General features: G+C 40.8%; 1 pseudogene; it reads right to left on the bottom strand.

Annotated features, from left to right (window-relative positions):
• Positions 1-532: 532 nt before the first annotated feature.
• On the bottom strand, positions 533-1,273 carry LOC147370987 (F-box only protein 27 pseudogene; annotated as a pseudogene).
• Between the last annotated feature and the right edge of the window lie 8,554 nt (positions 1,274-9,827).

Genomic DNA, 9,827 nt, shown 5'->3' with positions numbered 1-9,827 from the left:
GGGACCAATTCATTGCTCACAGGGTGGGCAGAACCCTCTGCCTCCAAACATTTTTTGAGCTTTACTTTCAGCTCTTGAGTCTTGGTCCCAGGTTTGAAATCACAGTTTAGAGTCTGGAATTACTCAGCCACGGGGATTGAGCTTCTAGTTCAGGGGTGAGGAGAGAGCTTCTGGAAGTGACCAATGAAGCCTCTGCAGCAGGAACAGAAGGGCAGAGGGTACGGGGGCAGAACCAGAGGGGCCTGGCATGGGGGGGAGGGTGAGGAGCCCTCTCACCATCTCCCTGTGTTCACCCGTGTGTCTCCACTCTGTAGAACAGGGGCTGCGTTAAAGCCGCAGCAGCTAGTAGACCTGATGCAAAAACCTTCTTCTTATAGCTTCTCGTAGAATTGAAAGACAGGGCCCAGTAGAACCCTTGATTGGACCCAGGAGATCCCAGGATGGCAGGAACTACAAGCCCTTGATTATTGAGGTGGCCCAGCCAATGGTGCTGGAAGGCACGGTCATGTTGTTTAACAAGGACAGTCCTCTACTAGGGTTGACAGACCTGTACAATCACACTGGCCTTGGGCACGATGATTCCATGGTCCTCAGGCAGGAACCCCATGTCCCAAATCCAGTGTTCCAGAGACACAAAGCAGACTCCCTTCTTGAGGTTGGAGAACACGTGGTTGGTTTTAAAAGGGATACTGGTTATACCTTGATGGATTGGCCTAGGAGAGAAATGATGTAGCTTGGCCTGCTTGGCATTTAGAAGTTGGACAATTAGCTCATACAGACAGACCGAGGCTTCTTGGTTTGCCCACCAGGCAGAGACACAAATCTCAGTCTTTCCACTATCCAGGAGTTCCGGCCACAGACCCTCCTTTTCCAGGTCTAACACTTGCTTCTTGTAGCACCACCTGTAGAAAGGCTGGAAAGAGTCCTCAGGAACTAGCCTGTGGTCTTCCTCCCAGCTTTCCTCCTCTCTCCAGCTTGTACAGTTGATTGTCCTCCAAGGCAGGAAGGCGTCTATGCTATGGGGGTTCGGGTAGAGATTGCGTCCTAAGGGTCTGCGCTCGCAGAAGCGGCCCAGGAGGCAGGGCCTGGAGTTGTTGTCGTTGTCTAGGGGCAGGCAGGTTTGGAAGATGGGCCACAGCTTAACGTGGCTGTAGGGTAAGATGCTCAGCCACACGGCCCGGGTGTCCACCAGGTAGCGCCAGTACCAGCACACATGGCGGCATTGCCCGAGCAGCATGCTTGTGGGCAGGTAGCTCAGCACTTCCAGGAGCATCTCGATGGGCAGTTGGCTTAAGCCAGGCGCCTCCTTGGGTTCGGGGTCAGAAGCAGGAACACAGGCGGGCAGGCCCTGGGAGGCTGAGGCCCCCGTGGTCTCCTCGCCAGGCCCTGCGGCTGTGGCTGCCCGAATCTCAGCCAGTGCTCCTCACCAGTGGGCCTTCACCTTGCCTCACCTGTTCCCACCGCCACTTCAGCCCTTTTTATTCGCCCCCTACCAGCCATTTCTTAATGACAATGAGCTCAGTCTTTTCTTTGTTTAAATATGTTCATTACATTCTTAATATATGTGAGAAGCTACACCAGACACTGGACATACAAAGATGAATATGCCCTGGCTCCTGTCCTGAATAAGCCCATAGTCAAGACTGGAAGATAATACAGTATGAAAAAAGCTATGCTAAGTAAGCACAGAAGGCTACAGATGCATAGGAGAATCCAACCATTTCTAAAAGTTCAGAAAGCTACAGGCAAAAATGATGTCTAGGCGGAAATGTGGTGTATAGAGGGAGCGCATAATAGTAACAGTTATTAATCTTTGTCATATTTTTACTAACTTGTAATGCAATACTTTCGGAGAAGGCAATGGCACCCTACTCCAGTACTTTTGCCTGGAAAATCCCATGGATGGAGAAGCCTGGAAGGCTGCAGTCCATGGGGTCGCTAAGAATCCACACGACCGAGCGACTTCACTTTCACTTTTCACTTTCATGCATTGGAGAAGGAAATGGCAACCCACTCCAGTGTTCTTGCCTGGAGAATCCCAGGGACGGGGGAGTCTGGTGGGCTGCCGTCTATGGGGTTGCACAGAGTCGGACACGACTGAAGTGACTTAGCAACAGCAAACGCAATACATTAGATTTAAATAAAGCAATACATGTAGAAACTTAGAACAAGTATGACTGTCACATAGTAAGTTCCAAAAATGTTAAGATACCATTGTCATACATCACTCAGTATAGAAATTGTTAATGCCTCATTTATCATTTATTATTAATATGATCTTATTAATATACTATGACTGTATTATTTAATAAAATGTTATGACTACTACGCTCTCTATTTTACCAATAGGAATAGCAAGTTTTGATAGCATTAACTTCTTGTGAAAGTTAACATAGATAGTAAGAGATATAACCTATTTCTAAACCTGGCTCTACTTGATTCATAGCCTATCATTAATAAACTTCCTGAAAGGTGGTTTCCTGCTCTAAAGCACTGCGTATGAAAAATAGCCTGAAATTAACTGAGATGAGTGAGTAGTAAAGCCAGGTCATCACAAGTTGTTTTGTACAAGCTTGAGCTAGAGCTGTACGTGGAAAACCTGAGCGGTATACAGGGATCATAATTTTAACTTTAAGAATAATGGGAACCTTTCAGCTTTAATTTATATTTCAATATTTTCACTTTCTGGTTCTTTCGAGACTAATAAATTGGAGAGGCACAGGAACGGATGCCAACCAGTCCATCAAAGAGACCAATAATTCATGTGATGGCAAGTTGAAGACATTGGACTCTTTTGAAGTATTGTGGAAAGGACTGGCAAACCAGTGATACAGCCCAGGCTACTGCCGCGCTAGTGTCCACAGAGCAGCACCGCCACCACTACCGAAGCTGATATCCATGTCATCCGCGATGGCGTCTGTTGGATCCTCAGCATCCTGATGTGGCTTCCCCCGGCTGTGGATGCACTGTGGTGCTACCCCCATGGTGATGGCCCAGCTGGGTGATGCTGATATGCTAGAACCTTCACTATCCTAGAGCTGCATTATGGGTGTTTTGATCCCCAGAATTCCAAAGCTTCATTGTCTTCTCTTCCAAAATGGAGAGAATGCTGTTGGTTAATTTTGGTGGAACTTAGTGATGTGACCTTTCATCTCAATGTCTTATACAAATTTTACCCATGTATACTTTAGGCTTTTACACTACAGTCCCTCACTTCCTTTTCCAACACAGTGTTGCTTAACATAGATTTGTTGAAATAATTTATTTCAGTTTATCATCTCTTCCTCCATAAAAATGTTAAGTGTCTCCAAGGTCTGTTATCACTTCAGCTTTATAAGTTCAATAAAAATATATTTATTGAACTCATTAAAAATATATTTAATGACTATGCCTTTTGTTCCTGAAAATTATATATATATATGTATATAATTTTATATTGTATGTATACACAGAATTTTATATTTATATACACACATGTATATATAAAATAAAAAATAGCTATGCTGAAAACTTTTCTAGTGTTTTGACATAAACTTGTATCAGGTCTCAGCATTTCATTCTGTTCCTAGTGACACCAAGCCTTCTCTGATACCTTCTCTCTGATACCATTTTTCAAATACTTCATTTTGCATCTGTGCCCTAGTAAAGGCAGGGTATATCACATCAAGTGGTCATGTGGGATTGCCAGTCATGTCCTGGGTTCAGTCAGACTACCACGTAATAAAATCAGATGAGCCCAGCAGAAACCCAATGTAAAAATGAAAATGGACATTTTTAATGGAGAGCATTAGAATCAGGCATGTCCATGGTACCAATCCATGTTGCCCTGACTTCTATCAGCTTATGCCCAAGCTCATGAGAACCAGCTGCTAGAGGATCAGAGTACTTGAGCCAGATTCAAGGATAGGTCAAGTCAACATGTGCTTGCAAGATGGAAACATTTTAATACTACTTTACCTTCTCACATAAAGTTGATTTGAAAAGAGACATTGAAAGTAAATCCTCCCAGTTAGCATAGCTTTGGGTTGTATAAATGATCATCCACTTTGTGTAGTGAAAGTTGTAACATGAAGTAAGATTATGCCAGAATTTATAAGCTGGAGAATGGCTTAGCTAATTGGGTGGACTTTCAACAACTAGGAGTGAGAGATGTTTGAGAAGCAAGTTTAGGGAAGAAGCTTGTGGTTTAATCTATGCAAGTGGACCCAGAATGTGAGAATCATGTAATTCCTTCCAGAAACCGTCTGCTGCTGAAGAGTCTCTAAGTGGGCAGGATGGCTTCGTCAGTATATTTCAGCCAATTTCAGTTCTTGTCCATCAAAGCTTAAAAAGGCAGCAGATGATGACCAAAATTAGGGTAGACTTTGTAGCAAGAATGTGATACCCTGTTGGGATTTGTCTTGATACTTCCACTGCAGAATGTCCAAATCACGTGCAATGAAGTTCAGTGCCATGCTTGAAATATAGTCAGTTCAGTTCAGTCGCTCAGTCGTGTCCGACTCTTTGCAACCCCATGAATCACAGCACCCCAGGCCTCCCTGTCCATCACCAACTCCCAGAGTTCACTCAGACTCACGTCCATCGAGTCAGTGATGCCATTCAGCCATTTCATCCTCTGTCGTCCCCTTCTCCTGCCCCCAATCCCTCCCAGCATCAGAGTCTTTTCCAATGAGGCAACTCTTCGCATGAGGTGGCCAAAGTATTGGAGTTTCAGCTTTAGCATCAGTCCTTCCAAAGAAATCCCAGGGCTGATCTCCTTCAGAATGGACTGATTGGATCTCCTTGCAGTCCAAGGGACTCTCAAGAGTCTTCTCCAACACCACAGTTCAAAAGCATCAATTCTTCGGCGCTCAGCCTTCTTCACAGTCCAACTCTCACATCCATACATGACCACAGGAAAAACCATAGCCTTGACTAGACGGACCTTTGTTGGCAAAGTAATGTCTCTGCTTTTCAATATGCTATCTAGGTTGGTCATAACTTTTCTTGAAATATAGTACTAGCTTTATAAAGAGACTAACCAGTCATTTGGCACTAAGCTGACTGCATTAGACCCCTTTCATTCTGGAAAGGACTGACCTGAATTCTGCCTGACCAGGATTGACCATATTTGGGATTTGTCTTTTTTTGTCTGCTATGCCCCAGGAGCCCCACTCAGGGATCATAATGTGAAATGTGCTGATACAGGAGATTATATAGCATTTTGTTGGACTGAGGGATTGTTATATGACAAAGAAATACAGCAATGGTAGATACATTCTTGTGGGATTTGTAGATCTTATCACATACCACACTATCCTGATAAGGTAGGAGAGACTAAACCTTTGAAGTCAGAGCTAAGACACTGGGTTGAGGATGACAGTCAGTGAAAATGGAGTTGTATTTTCAGGATGTAGTACAAATCTTAAACCCATGGCCACGGTATGGTGATGTGTATCCAATAGGTAGACTGAATGGGTTTAGTAACCAATGTGTTATAATGGTATTGACCTTGCTTACCACATCACTTTTAGTGTTCTGTTTGTGGGGTTTGTATTTATTGTCCTCATAAGACTCATCACCTAAAATCCCGAGTCCAGGGCAGACATTTCCAGCAGGTTCCTGTAGGCTATCAGTGCCCCCTCATCTGATTAAGTTCCTTGCTAGAGAAGATTAGCAAGCAGGGGTCATTTACCTTATTATCAAGGAAAGGTAGGCTGCCACATAATGAGGGTGAAGAGGAATGGTGAGAATTCTGGTGATCTTTTTGCATCTATTGATATTCCCAAACTTAATGAAACCAGAAGTGGAGAGGAACAACCAAGCCGTGATAAGAGTATCATAAAAAATGGATTTAATCTCCTTGAACTTGATGTGGATCATGCATTATGAAAGCCAACAGGACCCTCAGAAATGCTAGTCAAAGGGGAGGACAGTCCAGAATGAATTCTGGGGGAGAGAGATGGTGTGTCACTGCTATCCCCATACCACATATAACATTGAGAATTGTAGTTTGCCCTACAGTTTGTCCCACTACTCTATGTTTTCTCAGAAATTGTGACCAATCAAAATCCAAAAAGTAGTTGTATCTATCTGCAGTATATTTAGTGTTCACGTAAGCAAGTATGCATCTTAGTATGAACTAGAAATAGATTCTGTTGGTAACCTAGTTTGCATTTCCCAGCCAGTCATGCCACTCGCTTGCTCAGAGGCAGACTTTTTAGGGCTCGGAACTGTCTGATCCTCCAGAGAACAGCCTCAATTACTCATTCCATGAGGATGCAGTTTTTGTTCAATGGCTGTCATTCAAGATGTAGAGTTCCTTTTGGGTACAGACTGAAGCTAAATCTAACTGAGGCTACATCCTTCCTCAGCTGCCTTCCTTGCTCTACAATGCATTTTCATCCTCTTTCTCATGAGGCTCTTCATTAACATATTACGTGAACCTGTTTTAGACTCTGCATTTGGGGGACTCAGCCTAAAAACATGGAGAAACATTATTTCCATATTAATATCCTTGAGGCATTTACACACTACTGGTGTGTGAGAAAATTATACAACTATTTGTAGGGTAAAATTGTTCAAATCTGTTTTTTTAACCCAGACATTTTGTTTCTGAGTAGATGTCTTGCATAAATAATCATGTAAAACTTAAATATATATATAAAAATCATTATTATAACATTTTTTTAATTTTTAAATTTTAATTTTTTTAATTTAAAAAAAATTTAAATAGTTATTTTAAAAGAAAAAATGCTCAATGTATATCCATATGGAAATGAGTTTAATAATTCATAATGTATCCCTACATTCAGTGATATAATTTTAAGTAAATTCCTTTGCTCTTATATAGAAATATGCTTAATGTATGATGGGAGTAAATTAAAGAGCTTAAGTTCATGCACTTTTTGTGTTGGCAAAACAATTCTTTTGTAGGTTCTGCCTCTTTGTTACTGCCTGATACTGAAAAAAGTACTTAACTTTGTAAACCTACATTTCATTTCCTTCATTTTTAAAATTATCGTTTAACAGGATATCACAGGTAAAGCATTTAGCACATAATTAATTGTCAATATAAGTTAGCTCTTATTTTATTATTATTATGTGCTAAGTGAAAATGTTAAGTAGGAGAGCACTGATTCATTGAATGTATTTAGAGATTGGTATAGCACTCGTTCATGGAGTTTAGCTAGAAGTTAAAGCATGGGCATGTAGCCAGGGCATAAATCCGTAGACTTCATGCCTTGTTGCATCACTAACTTTTGTAAAACCTTGGGAGAATTTCTTTAACTCTCTAAACTCAAATTTCCTTGTCAGCAAAATGGATATATTAACAGTACCTTCTTTGGGGAATTACTACCCTAAAAGGCTTATTGAAGAAAAGCTGTAACAGCTAATGCTTACAGAATGGCATCTTCTAAATGCCTTACTTGTATTTTTATCATAGTTTCACTGTAGCCCTAGAAACTAAACATTGTTATTATCCCTGTTTTATAAGAAAATTAAAGCATAGAGTAGTTAAATAATATGCAAAGATTCGTAGAGCTAGTGCAAGCAATTCAGGATTTGAATTTAATCTGTCCAGTTTCACAGCCTGGGGCCAAAATCACTTTGATAAAATGTGAATCCTAAAAAAATATTAAAGACTCAACAAATGATATATATCATGTTTGTATGAAATGTATGTATATACATATATAGAAAAGGCAGAGAAACCAGAGATCAAATTGCCAACTTCTGTTGAATCATTGAAAAAGCTAGAGAATTCCAGAAAAAATATTTGCTTCATTGAATACATTAAAGCCTTTGACTGCATGGATCATGGCAAACTGTGGAAAATTCTTAAAGATATGGGAATACCAGACCACCTTACTCGCCTTCTGCAAATCTTGTATGCAGGTCAAAAAGCAACAGTTACAACTGGACTTGGAAAGACAGACTGGTTCCAAATTGGGAAAGAAGTACGTCAAGGCTGTATTGTGTCACCCTGCTTATTTAACTTATATGCAGAGTACGTCATGAGAAATGCCAGGCTGGATGAAGCACAAGCTGGAATCAAAATTGTCAAGAGAAATATCAATAACCTCAGATATGCAGATGACACCACCCTTATGGAAGAAAGTGAAGAGGAACTAAAGAGCCACTTGATGAAACTGAAAGAGGAGAGTGAAAAAGTTGGCTTAAAGCTCAACATTCAGAAAACAAAGATCATGGCATCTGGTCCCATCACTTCATGGCAAATAGATGGGGAAACAGAGGAAACTGTTTAAAGTTTCCAGTGCCAGACTTTATTTTTCTGGGCTCCAAAGTCACTGCAGATGGTGACTGCAAGCCATGAAATTAAAAGACACTTACTCCTTGAAAGGAAAGTTATGACCAACCTAGATAGCATGTTGAAAAGCAGAGACATCACTTTGCCAACAAAGGTACATCTAGTCAAGGCTATGGTTTTTCCAGTGGTCATGTATGGATGTGAGAATTGGACTGTGAAGAAAGCTGAGCACAGAAGAATTGATGCTTTTGAAATGTGGTGCTGGAGAAGACTCCTGAGAGTCCCTTGTACTGCAAGGAGATCCAACCAGTCCATCCTAAAGGAGACTGGTCCTGTGTGTTCATTAGAAGGACTGATGCTAAAGCTGAAACTCCAATACTTTGGCCACCTCATGAGAAGGGTTGACTCATTGGAAAAGACCCTGATGCTGGGAGGGATTGAGGGCAGGAGGAGAAGGGGACAACAGAGGATGAGATAACTGGATGGCATCACCGACCCGATGGACATGAGTTTGGGTGAACTCCGGGAGTTGGTGATGGACAGGGAGGCCTGGCATGCTGCGATTCATGGGGTCGCAAAGAGTTGGACATGACTGAGCAACTGAGCTGAACTGACTGAATGGAGAACACACAGAAAACTGGGAAGAATTTTTATAGTATAATTCATACAAGAAAATAAAATAAACATAGTTGGTGTGGGGTATTGGTTTGGGGTATCTGTTGTAACTATGACAAGACACATAGAACCACATCACCTTTCAGAGTAGGCATATTTCTAATAGCTTAAGCTGCAATTGGATATTCCAATAAAAAATATATTATTGCAAGTGATTCAAAATGTTTTATTAATACAAAAAAATAGAACTATAGAAGTAGAAAAACACATTCTTATAAGGTTCCACATTAGATCAATCTCAAATATTTCTTACTTGTTTTATTGAGAGTCTAAAATGGAATGGTCCAAGAAAGGCATAGTTCTTCTGCAGAACATATCTGCAATCTAGGCTCCTTTTGCCTAGACTTCCTTTTATGATTTCTCATAGAATGGATTTATTCTGGTTGAAGCCCTGATGTTCTAAAGAATAAAACATAAGGACAAAAGGATGAACACAGAGATCAAACTGACCATGGCATACATCTTTCCTTTACACCACTCTAGCTGTACGATTTGGGACATTTTCTGAATTTTATGAGTCTGATTTTTATCTGGAAAAAAATTGCCTTAAAGACTTGTAGTAAAATTACTAAGACAATATACATGACAATGTGGTGTAGGTAGATTATAAATGAACTATTTTTTATTATTTTCCTGTATCCCTTCACAGATTTATACTTCAGTCCATTTGTGAAAAATCACAGTTTATCAGGCCTCAGTATGTTGAAATAGCCAGGTCACAAATGAACAACCACATTTTGGTGGAAATGGAATCATGAAGTAACCAAAACAGAGAATAAAAGACAGTCATTATTTCTGACTCACAGATGACATTTTCTCTTTTGGACACAAAGTTTTGAGAATAGAGAAGGAAATGGAGGTACCACCTCTGTGCTTACAATTTTTATTCTCAGTAAGAATC

Source organism: Bos grunniens, chromosome 6, assembly GCF_055505025.1.
Source record: "Bos grunniens cultivar Pamir isolate PY7600 chromosome 6, Bosgru_T2T1.0, whole genome shotgun sequence".
NCBI lineage: Eukaryota > Metazoa > Chordata > Mammalia > Artiodactyla > Bovidae > Bos > Bos grunniens.
This window is presented reverse-complemented; position numbering and strand designations above follow the sequence as displayed.